Source organism: Anomaloglossus baeobatrachus, unplaced genomic scaffold (genome assembly GCF_048569485.1).
Source record: "Anomaloglossus baeobatrachus isolate aAnoBae1 unplaced genomic scaffold, aAnoBae1.hap1 Scaffold_2978, whole genome shotgun sequence".
NCBI classification, from domain to species: Eukaryota; Metazoa; Chordata; class Amphibia; order Anura; family Aromobatidae; genus Anomaloglossus; species Anomaloglossus baeobatrachus.
Window position 1 is genome coordinate 13,427 of NW_027442413.1, and position 16,503 is coordinate 29,929.

Consider the following 16,503-nt stretch of genomic DNA (forward strand, 5'->3'; position numbering starts at 1 on the left):
TCTCACCACCCGCTTCCCTTCTCCTGTCATCCCCCTACCACCCGGGAAAAAAAGAGATTGCCCCCTCCTTCCACTAGCCCACCCTCCCACCCAAAGAACAACTTCTTCTGCGCAGCTTGTTTTCTAGGCAGCAGCGCTATTGTGATGTCATCGGGGGGCATTGTGACAAGCCGCCAGTGTTCCGTCTCTTCATGTTGTGCACAGTTCAAACGGAAAATACATCAACAGGCAGACTACAGAAAAGCTTACTATCAAAGGTTAGAGGGGGGCTTTCTCAGAGGGCTTTTTACAGTTTTTCTATTCCCAATTAGCCGTTTAAGTGTACTTATTGAAAGTAGTAATTCTTTCATAGGCCGCCCTTTCTTAGTATTTGACGTTCCTTATATTGCGGTATGAGGCTTCGCAGTAGGTTGCAAACATTCATCACCCATGACTGTCCCCAATTGAGCTCAGAAGCTCAATGTCTATCATGACCTCTCTTTTAGAATGTCCAAGAGCAAGCAAACTATTCCTCCAGGAGAGGGCGCCAACAGACTACTAAAGAGATCATCATTACTCAAAGAAAACCCCAAAAACCAATGCATGATAGGAATAAACAGGTAACTTTCTTTGGAGTGGAAGCGGAGAGATCGCACCAGATGCCAATTCTAGATGTTATCACACCTGTGGTCACTGCAGCAGCAGGTGAATCCACTTTGTCCAAAAGGGATCTATTCCATTCAATTGCAAATGATCTAGATAAGACAGAGAACTGCAGCACGGGGACATAGCCGAGTTGGTCAGGTTGAGTGGTGATGAGTTTGCTATTTGGATGAATAAAGAAAGTCAAAAGTGTGAAAGATAAAAAACAAAAGGAGGAAGTGTGAAAAGTGAATGGGCCAAATTGAGGTGCATATGAAGACGTATGCTTTCTTCCAATTCATTAAATCGGGCTAATATGAATCAGGTGAATTGAGTTCTGCTTTTGGAAACTGGGTTAAGAAGGGGTGCACCGTTCCTGGAGGTACTGCAATACCAGGTCAATGCGTGGAGTGGACAGAGCAAGCTCTTTTTCCATCTCCCTGTTCTAAAAATCCATTTAATATATGGTCCCCAGATAGGGGACGTATCAGATATTAAACTGATAAGAACAGATACTACACTTGATCTTAGCCAAAAGGCCGAGAAGCGATAACCAGAATTGGTTTGGGCCTCGAGTGGCACCCTGGCCTATGCCGGACACATCTTAGGGAGAGAGAGCGAGAGGGAGACAAACCCACGCCTACACAAGACATTTTGTCACCCAAGCCAACCCTTGAAAAGGCTGCTTTGCAGAGCCAAAACAAGAAGAATGGTGCGTTTTGCAGCCGCCGCCCACTGCAATGAATCTGAATAACTCCTCCTTTAGGGCGCAAGCAACTCCCCTCCCCCTTGCAGTCTTTCCAATTCACGATACAAAAAGACGGACAGGACAGGTTGCCTGACTTTCCGTCACTGCCACCCTTTGCCATCCTTACCCGTAGAAAGCCCTTTCATCATCCCCAAACCCTAATCTTTTCCCTTTCCTTCCCAGCCCCCAAACCCTGCCCTCTGTACCTTTCTCACCACCCGCTTCCCTTCTCCTGTCATCCCCCTACCACCCGGGAAAAAAAGAGATTGCCCCCTCCTTCCACTAGCCCACCCTCCCACCCAAAGAACAACTTCTTCTGCGCAGCTTGTTTTCTAGGCAGCAGCGCTATTGTGATGTCATCGGGGGGCATTGTGACAAGCCGCCAGTGTTCCGTCTCTTCATGTTGTGCACAGTTCAAACGGAAAATACATCAACAGGCAGACTACAGAAAAGCTTACTATCAAAGGTTAGAGGGGGGCTTTCTCAGAGGGCTTTTTACAGTTTTTCTATTCCCAATTAGCCGTTTAAGTGTACTTATTGAAAGTAGTAATTCTTTCATAGGCCGCCCTTTCTTAGTATTTGACGTTCCTTATATTGCGGTATGAGGCTTCGCAGTAGGTTGCAAACATTCATCACCCATGACTGTCCCCAATTGAGCTCAGAAGCTCAATGTCTATCATGACCTCTCTTTTAGAATGTCCAAGAGCAAGCAAACTATTCCTCCAGGAGAGGGCGCCAACAGACTACTAAAGAGATCATCATTACTCAAAGAAAACCCCAAAAACCAATGCATGATAGGAATAAACAGGTAACTTTCTTTGGAGTGGAAGCGGAGAGATCGCACCAGATGCCAATTCTAGATGTTATCACACCTGTGGTCACTGCAGCAGCAGGTGAATCCACTTTGTCCAAAAGGGATCTATTCCATTCAATTGCAAATGATCTAGATAAGACAGAGAACTGCAGCACGGGGACATAGCCGAGTTGGTCAGGTTGAGTGGTGATGAGTTTGCTATTTGGATGAATAAAGAAAGTCAAAAGTGTGAAAGATAAAAAACAAAAGGAGGAAGTGTGAAAAGTGAATGGGCCAAATTGAGGTGCATATGAAGACGTATGCTTTCTTCCAATTCATTAAATCGGGCTAATATGAATCAGGTGAATTGAGTTCTGCTTTTGGAAACTGGGTTAAGAAGGGGTGCACCGTTCCTGGAGGTACTGCAATACCAGGTCAATGCGTGGAGTGGACAGAGCAAGCTCTTTTTCCATCTCCCTGTTCTAAAAATCCATTTAATATATGGTCCCCAGATAGGGGACGTATCAGATATTAAACTGATAAGAACAGATACTACACTTGATCTTAGCCAAAAGGCCGAGAAGCGATAACCAGAATTGGTTTGGGCCTCGAGTGGCACCCTGGCCTATGCCGGACACATCTTAGGGAGAGAGAGCGAGAGGGAGACAAACCCACGCCTACACAAGACATTTTGTCACCCAAGCCAACCCTTGAAAAGGCTGCTTTGCAGAGCCAAAACAAGAAGAATGGTGCGTTTTGCAGCCGCCGCCCACTGCAATGAATCTGAATAACTCCTCCTTTAGGGCGCAAGCAACTCCCCTCCCCCTTGCAGTCTTTCCAATTCACGATACAAAAAGACGGACAGGACAGGTTGCCTGACTTTCCGTCACTGCCACCCTTTGCCATCCTTACCCGTAGAAAGCCCTTTCATCATCCCCAAACCCTAATCTTTTCCCTTTCCTTCCCAGCCCCCAAACCCTGCCCTCTGTACCTTTCTCACCACCCGCTTCCCTTCTCCTGTCATCCCCCTACCACCCGGGAAAAAAAGAGATTGCCCCCTCCTTCCACTAGCCCACCCTCCCACCCAAAGAACAACTTCTTCTGCGCAGCTTGTTTTCTAGGCAGCAGCGCTATTGTGATGTCATCGGGGGGCATTGTGACAAGCCGCCAGTGTTCCGTCTCTTCATGTTGTGCACAGTTCAAACGGAAAATACATCAACAGGCAGACTACAGAAAAGCTTACTATCAAAGGTTAGAGGGGGGCTTTCTCAGAGGGCTTTTTACAGTTTTTCTATTCCCAATTAGCCGTTTAAGTGTACTTATTGAAAGTAGTAATTCTTTCATAGGCCGCCCTTTCTTAGTATTTGACGTTCCTTATATTGCGGTATGAGGCTTCGCAGTAGGTTGCAAACATTCATCACCCATGACTGTCCCCAATTGAGCTCAGAAGCTCAATGTCTATCATGACCTCTCTTTTAGAATGTCCAAGAGCAAGCAAACTATTCCTCCAGGAGAGGGCGCCAACAGACTACTAAAGAGATCATCATTACTCAAAGAAAACCCCAAAAACCAATGCATGATAGGAATAAACAGGTAACTTTCTTTGGAGTGGAAGCGGAGAGATCGCACCAGATGCCAATTCTAGATGTTATCACACCTGTGGTCACTGCAGCAGCAGGTGAATCCACTTTGTCCAAAAGGGATCTATTCCATTCAATTGCAAATGATCTAGATAAGACAGAGAACTGCAGCACGGGGACATAGCCGAGTTGGTCAGGTTGAGTGGTGATGAGTTTGCTATTTGGATGAATAAAGAAAGTCAAAAGTGTGAAAGATAAAAAACAAAAGGAGGAAGTGTGAAAAGTGAATGGGCCAAATTGAGGTGCATATGAAGACGTATGCTTTCTTCCAATTCATTAAATCGGGCTAATATGAATCAGGTGAATTGAGTTCTGCTTTTGGAAACTGGGTTAAGAAGGGGTGCACCGTTCCTGGAGGTACTGCAATACCAGGTCAATGCGTGGAGTGGACAGAGCAAGCTCTTTTTCCATCTCCCTGTTCTAAAAATCCATTTAATATATGGTCCCCAGATAGGGGACGTATCAGATATTAAACTGATAAGAACAGATACTACACTTGATCTTAGCCAAAAGGCCGAGAAGCGATAACCAGAATTGGTTTGGGCCTCGAGTGGCACCCTGGCCTATGCCGGACACATCTTAGGGAGAGAGAGCGAGAGGGAGACAAACCCATGCCTACACAAGACATTTTGTCACCCAAGCCAACCCTTGAAAAGGCTGCTTTGCAGAGCCAAAACAAGAAGAATGGTGCGTTTTGCAGCCGCCGCCCACTGCAATGAATCTGAATAACTCCTCCTTTAGGGCGCAAGCAACTCCCCTCCCCCTTGCAGTCTTTCCAATTCACGATACAAAAAGACGGACAGGACAGGTTGCCTGACTTTCCGTCACTGCCACCCTTTGCCATCCTTACCCGTAGAAAGCCCTTTCATCATCCCCAAACCCTAATCTTTTCCCTTTCCTTCCCAGCCCCCAAACCCTGCCCTCTGTACCTTTCTCACCACCCGCTTCCCTTCTCCTGTCATCCCCCTACCACCCGGGAAAAAAAGAGATTGCCCCCTCCTTCCACTAGCCCACCCTCCCACCCAAAGAACAACTTCTTCTGCGCAGCTTGTTTTCTAGGCAGCAGCGCTATTGTGATGTCATCGGGGGGCATTGTGACAAGCCGCCAGTGTTCCGTCTCTTCATGTTGTGCACAGTTCAAACGGAAAATACATCAACAGGCAGACTACAGAAAAGCTTACTATCAAAGGTTAGAGGGGGGCTTTCTCAGAGGGCTTTTTACAGTTTTTCTATTCCCAATTAGCCGTTTAAGTGTACTTATTGAAAGTAGTAATTCTTTCATAGGCCGCCCTTTCTTAGTATTTGACGTTCCTTATATTGCGGTATGAGGCTTCGCAGTAGGTTGCAAACATTCATCACCCATGACTGTCCCCAATTGAGCTCAGAAGCTCAATGTCTATCATGACCTCTCTTTTAGAATGTCCAAGAGCAAGCAAACTATTCCTCCAGGAGAGGGCGCCAACAGACTACTAAAGAGATCATCATTACTCAAAGAAAACCCCAAAAACCAATGCATGATAGGAATAAACAGGTAACTTTCTTTGGAGTGGAAGCGGAGAGATCGCACCAGATGCCAATTCTAGATGTTATCACACCTGTGGTCACTGCAGCAGCAGGTGAATCCACTTTGTCCAAAAGGGATCTATTCCATTCAATTGCAAATGATCTAGATAAGACAGAGAACTGCAGCACGGGGACATAGCCGAGTTGGTCAGGTTGAGTGGTGATGAGTTTGCTATTTGGATGAATAAAGAAAGTCAAAAGTGTGAAAGATAAAAAACAAAAGGAGGAAGTGTGAAAAGTGAATGGGCCAAATTGAGGTGCATATGAAGACGTATGCTTTCTTCCAATTCATTAAATCGGGCTAATATGAATCAGGTGAATTGAGTTCTGCTTTTGGAAACTGGGTTAAGAAGGGGTGCACCGTTCCTGGAGGTACTGCAATACCAGGTCAATGCGTGGAGTGGACAGAGCAAGCTCTTTTTCCATCTCCCTGTTCTAAAAATCCACTTAATATATGGTCCCCAGATAGGGGACGTATCAGATATTAAACTGATAAGAACAGATACTACACTTGATCTTAGCCAAAAGGCCGAGAAGCGATAACCAGAATTGGTTTGGGCCTCGAGTGGCACCCTGGCCTATGCCGGACACATCTTAGGGAGAGAGAGCGAGAGGGAGACAAACCCACGCCTACACAAGACATTTTGTCACCCAAGCCAACCCTTGAAAAGGCTGCTTTGCAGAGCCAAAACAAGAAGAATGGTGCGTTTTGCAGCCGCCGCCCACTGCAATGAATCTGAATAACTCCTCCTTTAGGGCGCAAGCAACTCCCCTCCCCCTTGCAGTCTTTCCAATTCACGATACAAAAAGACGGACAGGACAGGTTGCCTGACTTTCCGTCACTGCCACCCTTTGCCATCCTTACCCGTAGAAAGCCCTTTCATCATCCCCAAACCCTAATCTTTTCCCTTTCCTTCCCAGCCCCCAAACCCTGCCCTCTGTACCTTTCTCACCACCCGCTTCCCTTCTCCTGTCATCCCCCTACCACCCGGGAAAAAAAGAGATTGCCCCCTCCTTCCACTAGCCCACCCTCCCACCCAAAGAACAACTTCTTCTGCGCAGCTTGTTTTCTAGGCAGCAGCGCTATTGTGATGTCATCGGGGGGCATTGTGACAAGCCGCCAGTGTTCCGTCTCTTCATGTTGTGCACAGTTCAAACGGAAAATACATCAACAGGCAGACTACAGAAAAGCTTACTATCAAAGGTTAGAGGGGGGCTTTCTCAGAGGGCTTTTTACAGTTTTTCTATTCCCAATTAGCCGTTTAAGTGTACTTATTGAAAGTAGTAATTCTTTCATAGGCCGCCCTTTCTTAGTATTTGACGTTCCTTATATTGCGGTATGAGGCTTCGCAGTAGGTTGCAAACATTCATCACCCATGACTGTCCCCAATTGAGCTCAGAAGCTCAATGTCTATCATGACCTCTCTTTTAGAATGTCCAAGAGCAAGCAAACTATTCCTCCAGGAGAGGGCGCCAACAGACTACTAAAGAGATCATCATTACTCAAAGAAAACCCCAAAAACCAATGCATGATAGGAATAAACAGGTAACTTTCTTTGGAGTGGAAGCGGAGAGATCGCACCAGATGCCAATTCTAGATGTTATCACACCTGTGGTCACTGCAGCAGCAGGTGAATCCACTTTGTCCAAAAGGGATCTATTCCATTCAATTGCAAATGATCTAGATAAGACAGAGAACTGCAGCACGGGGACATAGCCGAGTTGGTCAGGTTGAGTGGTGATGAGTTTGCTATTTGGATGAATAAAGAAAGTCAAAAGTGTGAAAGATAAAAAACAAAAGGAGGAAGTGTGAAAAGTGAATGGGCCAAATTGAGGTGCATATGAAGACGTATGCTTTCTTCCAATTCATTAAATCGGGCTAATATGAATCAGGTGAATTGAGTTCTGCTTTTGGAAACTGGGTTAAGAAGGGGTGCACCGTTCCTGGAGGTACTGCAATACCAGGTCAATGCGTGGAGTGGACAGAGCAAGCTCTTTTTCCATCTCCCTGTTCTAAAAATCCATTTAATATATGGTCCCCAGATAGGGGACGTATCAGATATTAAACTGATAAGAACAGATTTTGATTTAATGAAGCTTTCCAAAGCACCACAAAAAATGCATGACCGAAGTCACACCAAAAACAGTGCAAAGGCTAGGATTCGTGTGGACCCCACCGTGAGGAGAGGGTCCCCAAAAATCAACCCCGTCCCTCCGAGCCAGAAGGCCACAGCAAGGGTCAGGGATCTTCGGTGCTCCCCCAAGCCGAAGCCTGGTTGAGCCTTGTCGTTGCTCCCAGCGTCCACCCAGGCATCTTACCCAAGTGGAGTAGAGAGCTACTAGTTGTTGGTTTCGCAGCCGAAACTGCCCGGACCGTCAACCGGTGTTGGTTTCTCAGCCCAAGGCTAACCGGACCTCCAACCGGGTGTTGGTTTCTCAGCCGAAGCTGACCCAGACCTCCAACCGGGTGTTGGTTTCTCAGCCGAAGCTGAGCCAGACCTCCAACCGGGTGTTAGTTTCTCAGCCCAAAGCTGACCAGACCTCCGACCGGGATTATAAAAATTTCCCTTCCTAGCCAGAAGGCCGGGATAGGGTAATATGCTCAAAAAGTATGGAAAGGCAAGGTACGGTGTGCTACAGAGCCCAAGGCTTGCCGGGGTCCCAAGCCAGCAAGCTCAGACTCACTCCAGGGTCGTCAGTCCTGGGTCACGTTGTACCATAGCCCCCCACCCTTACTCAGTCTAATAGCCTCGATCCTGGTAGGGCCATGTTTTCCTCTAGATGAATATACTATCCACCCAGAGTACTAGCAAGCGCAACCTTCCAGTGTGCATTGTATCATTGTACTAAGGTGGCCTGGAGCTTAAACCACCTCTTCGAACAACACTACACTTGATCTTAGCCAAAAGGCCGAGAAGCGATAACCAGAATTGGTTTGGGCCTCGAGTGGCACCCTGGCCTATGCCGGACACATCTTAGGGAGAGAGAGCGAGAGGGAGACAAACCCACGCCTACACAAGACATTTTGTCACCCAAGCCAACCCTTGAAAAGGCTGCTTTGCAGAGCCAAAACAAGAAGAATGGTGCGTTTTGCAGCCGCCGCCCACTGCAATGAATCTGAATAACTCCTCCTTTAGGGCGCAAGCAACTCCCCTCCCCCTTGCAGTCTTTCCAATTCACGATACAAAAAGACGGACAGGACAGGTTGCCTGACTTTCCGTCACTGCCACCCTTTGCCATCCTTACCCGTAGAAAGCCCTTTCATCATCCCCAAACCCTAATCTTTTCCCTTTCCTTCCCAGCCCCCAAACCCTGCCCTCTGTACCTTTCTCACCACCCGCTTCCCTTCTCCTGTCATCCCCCTACCACCCGGGAAAAAAAGAGATTGCCCCCTCCTTCCACTAGCCCACCCTCCCACCCAAAGAACAACTTCTTCTGCGCAGCTTGTTTTCTAGGCAGCAGCGCTATTGTGATGTCATCGGGGGGCATTGTGACAAGCCGCCAGTGTTCCGTCTCTTCATGTTGTGCACAGTTCAAACGGAAAATACATCAACAGGCAGACTACAGAAAAGCTTACTATCAAAGGTTAGAGGGGGGCTTTCTCAGAGGGCTTTTTACAGTTTTTCTATTCCCAATTAGCCGTTTAAGTGTACTTATTGAAAGTAGTAATTCTTTCATAGGCCGCCCTTTCTTAGTATTTGACGTTCCTTATATTGCGGTATGAGGCTTCGCAGTAGGTTGCAAACATTCATCACCCATGACTGTCCCCAATTGAGCTCAGAAGCTCAATGTCTATCATGACCTCTCTTTTAGAATGTCCAAGAGCAAGCAAACTATTCCTCCAGGAGAGGGCGCCAACAGACTACTAAAGAGATCATCATTACTCAAAGAAAACCCCAAAAACCAATGCATGATAGGAATAAACAGGTAACTTTCTTTGGAGTGGAAGCGGAGAGATCGCACCAGATGCCAATTCTAGATGTTATCACACCTGTGGTCACTGCAGCAGCAGGTGAATCCACTTTGTCCAAAAGGGATCTATTCCATTCAATTGCAAATGATCTAGATAAGACAGAGAACTGCAGCACGGGGACATAGCCGAGTTGGTCAGGTTGAGTGGTGATGAGTTTGCTATTTGGATGAATAAAGAAAGTCAAAAGTGTGAAAGATAAAAAACAAAAGGAGGAAGTGTGAAAAGTGAATGGGCCAAATTGAGGTGCATATGAAGACGTATGCTTTCTTCCAATTCATTAAATCGGGCTAATATGAATCAGGTGAATTGAGTTCTGCTTTTGGAAACTGGGTTAAGAAGGGGTGCACCGTTCCTGGAGGTACTGCAATACCAGGTCAATGCGTGGAGTGGACAGAGCAAGCTCTTTTTCCATCTCCCTGTTCTAAAAATCCATTTAATATATGGTCCCCAGATAGGGGACGTATCAGATATTAAACTGATAAGAACAGATACTACACTTGATCTTAGCCAAAAGGCCGAGAAGCGATAACCAGAATTGGTTTGGGCCTCGAGTGGCACCCTGGCCTATGCCGGACACATCTTAGGGAGAGAGAGCGAGAGGGAGACAAACCCACGCCTACACAAGACATTTTGTCACCCAAGCCAACCCTTGAAAAGGCTGCTTTGCAGAGCCAAAACAAGAAGAATGGTGCGTTTTGCAGCCGCCGCCCACTGCAATGAATCTGAATAACTCCTCCTTTAGGGCGCAAGCAACTCCCCTCCCCCTTGCAGTCTTTCCAATTCACGATACAAAAAGACGGACAGGACAGGTTGCCTGACTTTCCGTCACTGCCACCCTTTGCCATCCTTACCCGTAGAAAGCCCTTTCATCATCCCCAAACCCTAATCTTTTCCCTTTCCTTCCCAGCCCCCAAACCCTGCCCTCTGTACCTTTCTCACCACCCGCTTCCCTTCTCCTGTCATCCCCCTACCACCCGGGAAAAAAAGAGATTGCCCCCTCCTTCCACTAGCCCACCCTCCCACCCAAAGAACAACTTCTTCTGCGCAGCTTGTTTTCTAGGCAGCAGCGCTATTGTGATGTCATCGGGGGGCATTGTGACAAGCCGCCAGTGTTCCGTCTCTTCATGTTGTGCACAGTTCAAACGGAAAATACATCAACAGGCAGACTACAGAAAAGCTTACTATCAAAGGTTAGAGGGGGGCTTTCTCAGAGGGCTTTTTACAGTTTTTCTATTCCCAATTAGCCGTTTAAGTGTACTTATTGAAAGTAGTAATTCTTTCATAGGCCGCCCTTTCTTAGTATTTGACGTTCCTTATATTGCGGTATGAGGCTTCGCAGTAGGTTGCAAACATTCATCACCCATGACTGTCCCCAATTGAGCTCAGAAGCTCAATGTCTATCATGACCTCTCTTTTAGAATGTCCAAGAGCAAGCAAACTATTCCTCCAGGAGAGGGCGCCAACAGACTACTAAAGAGATCATCATTACTCAAAGAAAACCCCAAAAACCAATGCATGATAGGAATAAACAGGTAACTTTCTTTGGAGTGGAAGCGGAGAGATCGCACCAGATGCCAATTCTAGATGTTATCACACCTGTGGTCACTGCAGCAGCAGGTGAATCCACTTTGTCCAAAAGGGATCTATTCCATTCAATTGCAAATGATCTAGATAAGACAGAGAACTGCAGCACGGGGACATAGCCGAGTTGGTCAGGTTGAGTGGTGATGAGTTTGCTATTTGGATGAATAAAGAAAGTCAAAAGTGTGAAAGATAAAAAACAAAAGGAGGAAGTGTGAAAAGTGAATGGGCCAAATTGAGGTGCATATGAAGACGTATGCTTTCTTCCAATTCATTAAATCGGGCTAATATGAATCAGGTGAATTGAGTTCTGCTTTTGGAAACTGGGTTAAGAAGGGGTGCACCGTTCCTGGAGGTACTGCAATACCAGGTCAATGCGTGGAGTGGACAGAGCAAGCTCTTTTTCCATCTCCCTGTTCTAAAAATCCATTTAATATATGGTCCCCAGATAGGGGACGTATCAGATATTAAACTGATAAGAACAGATACTACACTTGATCTTAGCCAAAAGGCCGAGAAGCGATAACCAGAATTGGTTTGGGCCTCGAGTGGCACCCTGGCCTATGCCGGACACATCTTAGGGAGAGAGAGCGAGAGGGAGACAAACCCACGCCTACACAAGACATTTTGTCACCCAAGCCAACCCTTGAAAAGGCTGCTTTGCAGAGCCAAAACAAGAAGAATGGTGCGTTTTGCAGCCGCCGCCCACTGCAATGAATCTGAATAACTCCTCCTTTAGGGCGCAAGCAACTCCCCTCCCCCTTGCAGTCTTTCCAATTCACGATACAAAAAGACGGACAGGACAGGTTGCCTGACTTTCCGTCACTGCCACCCTTTGCCATCCTTACCCGTAGAAAGCCCTTTCATCATCCCCAAACCCTAATCTTTTCCCTTTCCTTCCCAGCCCCCAAACCCTGCCCTCTGTACCTTTCTCACCACCCGCTTCCCTTCTCCTGTCATCCCCCTACCACCCGGGAAAAAAAGAGATTGCCCCCTCCTTCCACTAGCCCACCCTCCCACCCAAAGAACAACTTCTTCTGCGCAGCTTGTTTTCTAGGCAGCAGCGCTATTGTGATGTCATCGGGGGGCATTGTGACAAGCCGCCAGTGTTCCGTCTCTTCATGTTGTGCACAGTTCAAACGGAAAATACATCAACAGGCAGACTACAGAAAAGCTTACTATCAAAGGTTAGAGGGGGGCTTTCTCAGAGGGCTTTTTACAGTTTTTCTATTCCCAATTAGCCGTTTAAGTGTACTTATTGAAAGTAGTAATTCTTTCATAGGCCGCCCTTTCTTAGTATTTGACGTTCCTTATATTGCGGTATGAGGCTTCGCAGTAGGTTGCAAACATTCATCACCCATGACTGTCCCCAATTGAGCTCAGAAGCTCAATGTCTATCATGACCTCTCTTTTAGAATGTCCAAGAGCAAGCAAACTATTCCTCCAGGAGAGGGCGCCAACAGACTACTAAAGAGATCATCATTACTCAAAGAAAACCCCAAAAACCAATGCATGATAGGAATAAACAGGTAACTTTCTTTGGAGTGGAAGCGGAGAGATCGCACCAGATGCCAATTCTAGATGTTATCACACCTGTGGTCACTGCAGCAGCAGGTGAATCCACTTTGTCCAAAAGGGATCTATTCCATTCAATTGCAAATGATCTAGATAAGACAGAGAACTGCAGCACGGGGACATAGCCGAGTTGGTCAGGTTGAGTGGTGATGAGTTTGCTATTTGGATGAATAAAGAAAGTCAAAAGTGTGAAAGATAAAAAACAAAAGGAGGAAGTGTGAAAAGTGAATGGGCCAAATTGAGGTGCATATGAAGACGTATGCTTTCTTCCAATTCATTAAATCGGGCTAATATGAATCAGGTGAATTGAGTTCTGCTTTTGGAAACTGGGTTAAGAAGGGGTGCACCGTTCCTGGAGGTACTGCAATACCAGGTCAATGCGTGGAGTGGACAGAGCAAGCTCTTTTTCCATCTCCCTGTTCTAAAAATCCATTTAATATATGGTCCCCAGATAGGGGACGTATCAGATATTAAACTGATAAGAACAGATACTACACTTGATCTTAGCCAAAAGGCCGAGAAGCGATAACCAGAATTGGTTTGGGCCTCGAGTGGCACCCTGGCCTATGCCGGACACATCTTAGGGAGAGAGAGCGAGAGGGAGACAAACCCACGCCTACACAAGACATTTTGTCACCCAAGCCAACCCTTGAAAAGGCTGCTTTGCAGAGCCAAAACAAGAAGAATGGTGCGTTTTGCAGCCGCCGCCCACTGCAATGAATCTGAATAACTCCTCCTTTAGGGCGCAAGCAACTCCCCTCCCCCTTGCAGTCTTTCCAATTCACGATACAAAAAGACGGACAGGACAGGTTGCCTGACTTTCCGTCACTGCCACCCTTTGCCATCCTTACCCGTAGAAAGCCCTTTCATCATCCCCAAACCCTAATCTTTTCCCTTTCCTTCCCAGCCCCCAAACCCTGCCCTCTGTACCTTTCTCACCACCCGCTTCCCTTCTCCTGTCATCCCCCTACCACCCGGGAAAAAAAGAGATTGCCCCCTCCTTCCACTAGCCCACCCTCCCACCCAAAGAACAACTTCTTCTGCGCAGCTTGTTTTCTAGGCAGCAGCGCTATTGTGATGTCATCGGGGGGCATTGTGACAAGCCGCCAGTGTTCCGTCTCTTCATGTTGTGCACAGTTCAAACGGAAAATACATCAACAGGCAGACTACAGAAAAGCTTACTATCAAAGGTTAGAGGGGGGCTTTCTCAGAGGGCTTTTTACAGTTTTTCTATTCCCAATTAGCCGTTTAAGTGTACTTATTGAAAGTAGTAATTCTTTCATAGGCCGCCCTTTCTTAGTATTTGACGTTCCTTATATTGCGGTATGAGGCTTCGCAGTAGGTTGCAAACATTCATCACCCATGACTGTCCCCAATTGAGCTCAGAAGCTCAATGTCTATCATGACCTCTCTTTTAGAATGTCCAAGAGCAAGCAAACTATTCCTCCAGGAGAGGGCGCCAACAGACTACTAAAGAGATCATCATTACTCAAAGAAAACCCCAAAAACCAATGCATGATAGGAATAAACAGGTAACTTTCTTTGGAGTGGAAGCGGAGAGATCGCACCAGATGCCAATTCTAGATGTTATCACACCTGTGGTCACTGCAGCAGCAGGTGAATCCACTTTGTCCAAAAGGGATCTATTCCATTCAATTGCAAATGATCTAGATAAGACAGAGAACTGCAGCACGGGGACATAGCCGAGTTGGTCAGGTTGAGTGGTGATGAGTTTGCTATTTGGATGAATAAAGAAAGTCAAAAGTGTGAAAGATAAAAAACAAAAGGAGGAAGTGTGAAAAGTGAATGGGCCAAATTGAGGTGCATATGAAGACGTATGCTTTCTTCCAATTCATTAAATCGGGCTAATATGAATCAGGTGAATTGAGTTCTGCTTTTGGAAACTGGGTTAAGAAGGGGTGCACCGTTCCTGGAGGTACTGCAATACCAGGTCAATGCGTGGAGTGGACAGAGCAAGCTCTTTTTCCATCTCCCTGTTCTAAAAATCCATTTAATATATGGTCCCCAGATAGGGGACGTATCAGATATTAAACTGATAAGAACAGATACTACACTTGATCTTAGCCAAAAGGCCGAGAAGCGATAACCAGAATTGGTTTGGGCCTCGAGTGGCACCCTGGCCTATGCCGGACACATCTTAGGGAGAGAGAGCGAGAGGGAGACAAACCCACGCCTACACAAGACATTTTGTCACCCAAGCCAACCCTTGAAAAGGCTGCTTTGCAGAGCCAAAACAAGAAGAATGGTGCGTTTTGCAGCCGCCGCCCACTGCAATGAATCTGAATAACTCCTCCTTTAGGGCGCAAGCAACTCCCCTCCCCCTTGCAGTCTTTCCAATTCACGATACAAAAAGACGGACAGGACAGGTTGCCTGACTTTCCGTCACTGCCACCCTTTGCCATCCTTACCCGTAGAAAGCCCTTTCATCATCCCCAAACCCTAATCTTTTCCCTTTCCTTCCCAGCCCCCAAACCCTGCCCTCTGTACCTTTCTCACCACCCGCTTCCCTTCTCCTGTCATCCCCCTACCACCCGGGAAAAAAAGAGATTGCCCCCTCCTTCCACTAGCCCACCCTCCCACCCAAAGAACAACTTCTTCTGCGCAGCTTGTTTTCTAGGCAGCAGCGCTATTGTGATGTCATCGGGGGGCATTGTGACAAGCCGCCAGTGTTCCGTCTCTTCATGTTGTGCACAGTTCAAACGGAAAATACATCAACAGGCAGACTACAGAAAAGCTTACTATCAAAGGTTAGAGGGGGGCTTTCTCAGAGGGCTTTTTACAGTTTTTCTATTCCCAATTAGCCGTTTAAGTGTACTTATTGAAAGTAGTAATTCTTTCATAGGCCGCCCTTTCTTAGTATTTGACGTTCCTTATATTGCGGTATGAGGCTTCGCAGTAGGTTGCAAACATTCATCACCCATGACTGTCCCCAATTGAGCTCAGAAGCTCAATGTCTATCATGACCTCTCTTTTAGAATGTCCAAGAGCAAGCAAACTATTCCTCCAGGAGAGGGCGCCAACAGACTACTAAAGAGATCATCATTACTCAAAGAAAACCCCAAAAACCAATGCATGATAGGAATAAACAGGTAACTTTCTTTGGAGTGGAAGCGGAGAGATCGCACCAGATGCCAATTCTAGATGTTATCACACCTGTGGTCACTGCAGCAGCAGGTGAATCCACTTTGTCCAAAAGGGATCTATTCCATTCAATTGCAAATGATCTAGATAAGACAGAGAACTGCAGCACGGGGACATAGCCGAGTTGGTCAGGTTGAGTGGTGATGAGTTTGCTATTTGGATGAATAAAGAAAGTCAAAAGTGTGAAAGATAAAAAACAAAAGGAGGAAGTGTGAAAAGTGAATGGGCCAAATTGAGGTGCATATGAAGACGTATGCTTTCTTCCAATTCATTAAATCGGGCTAATATGAATCAGGTGAATTGAGTTCTGCTTTTGGAAACTGGGTTAAGAAGGGGTGCACCGTTCCTGGAGGTACTGCAATACCAGGTCAATGCGTGGAGTGGACAGAGCAAGCTCTTTTTCCATCTCCCTGTTCTAAAAATCCATTTAATATATGGTCCCCAGATAGGGGACGTATCAGATATTAAACTGATAAGAACAGATACTACACTTGATCTTAGCCAAAAGGCCGAGAAGCGATAACCAGAATTGGTTTGGGCCTCGAGTGGCACCCTGGCCTATGCCGGACACATCTTAGGGAGAGAGAGCGAGAGGGAGACAAACCCACGCCTACACAAGACATTTTGTCACCCAAGCCAACCCTTGAAAAGGCTGCTTTGCAGAGCCAAAACAAGAAGAATGGTGCGTTTTGCAGCCGCCGCCCACTGCAATGAATCTGAATAACTCCTCCTTTAGGGCGCAAGCAACTCCCCTCCCCCTTGCAGTCTTTCCAATTCACGATACAAAAAGACGGACAGGACAGGTTGCCTGACTTTCCGTCACTGCCACCCTTTGCCATCCTTACCC

General features: G+C 46.7%; 10 non-coding genes across 10 annotated transcripts; all 10 read right to left on the reverse strand.

Annotated features, from left to right (window-relative positions):
* Positions 1–981: 981 nt before the first annotated feature.
* LOC142267975 (U2 spliceosomal RNA) lies at positions 982–1,172 on the reverse strand. The gene has a single exon (XR_012733769.1). It is a non-coding gene; the product is annotated as a U2 spliceosomal RNA (small nuclear RNA).
* Positions 1,173–2,559: 1,387 nt separating this feature from the next.
* LOC142267976 (U2 spliceosomal RNA) lies at positions 2,560–2,750 on the reverse strand. The gene has a single exon (XR_012733770.1). It is a non-coding gene; the product is annotated as a U2 spliceosomal RNA (small nuclear RNA).
* A 1,387-nt stretch (positions 2,751–4,137) lies between these two features.
* Positions 4,138–4,328, reverse strand: LOC142267977 (U2 spliceosomal RNA). Its single transcript, XR_012733771.1, has one exon. It is a non-coding gene; the product is annotated as a U2 spliceosomal RNA (small nuclear RNA).
* A 1,387-nt stretch (positions 4,329–5,715) lies between these two features.
* Positions 5,716–5,906, reverse strand: LOC142267959 (U2 spliceosomal RNA). Its single transcript, XR_012733761.1, has one exon. It is a non-coding gene; the product is annotated as a U2 spliceosomal RNA (small nuclear RNA).
* A 1,387-nt stretch (positions 5,907–7,293) lies between these two features.
* On the reverse strand, positions 7,294–7,489 carry LOC142267967 (U2 spliceosomal RNA). The gene has a single exon (XR_012733766.1). It is a non-coding gene; the product is annotated as a U2 spliceosomal RNA (small nuclear RNA).
* Positions 7,490–9,674: 2,185 nt separating this feature from the next.
* LOC142267978 (U2 spliceosomal RNA) lies at positions 9,675–9,865 on the reverse strand. The gene has a single exon (XR_012733772.1). It is a non-coding gene; the product is annotated as a U2 spliceosomal RNA (small nuclear RNA).
* Positions 9,866–11,252: 1,387 nt separating this feature from the next.
* Positions 11,253–11,443, reverse strand: LOC142267979 (U2 spliceosomal RNA). The gene has a single exon (XR_012733773.1). It is a non-coding gene; the product is annotated as a U2 spliceosomal RNA (small nuclear RNA).
* Positions 11,444–12,830: 1,387 nt separating this feature from the next.
* Positions 12,831–13,021, reverse strand: LOC142267980 (U2 spliceosomal RNA). The gene has a single exon (XR_012733774.1). It is a non-coding gene; the product is annotated as a U2 spliceosomal RNA (small nuclear RNA).
* Positions 13,022–14,408: 1,387 nt separating this feature from the next.
* Positions 14,409–14,599, reverse strand: LOC142267982 (U2 spliceosomal RNA). The gene has a single exon (XR_012733776.1). It is a non-coding gene; the product is annotated as a U2 spliceosomal RNA (small nuclear RNA).
* Positions 14,600–15,986: 1,387 nt separating this feature from the next.
* LOC142267984 (U2 spliceosomal RNA) lies at positions 15,987–16,177 on the reverse strand. Its single transcript, XR_012733777.1, has one exon. It is a non-coding gene; the product is annotated as a U2 spliceosomal RNA (small nuclear RNA).
* Between the last annotated feature and the right edge of the window lie 326 nt (positions 16,178–16,503).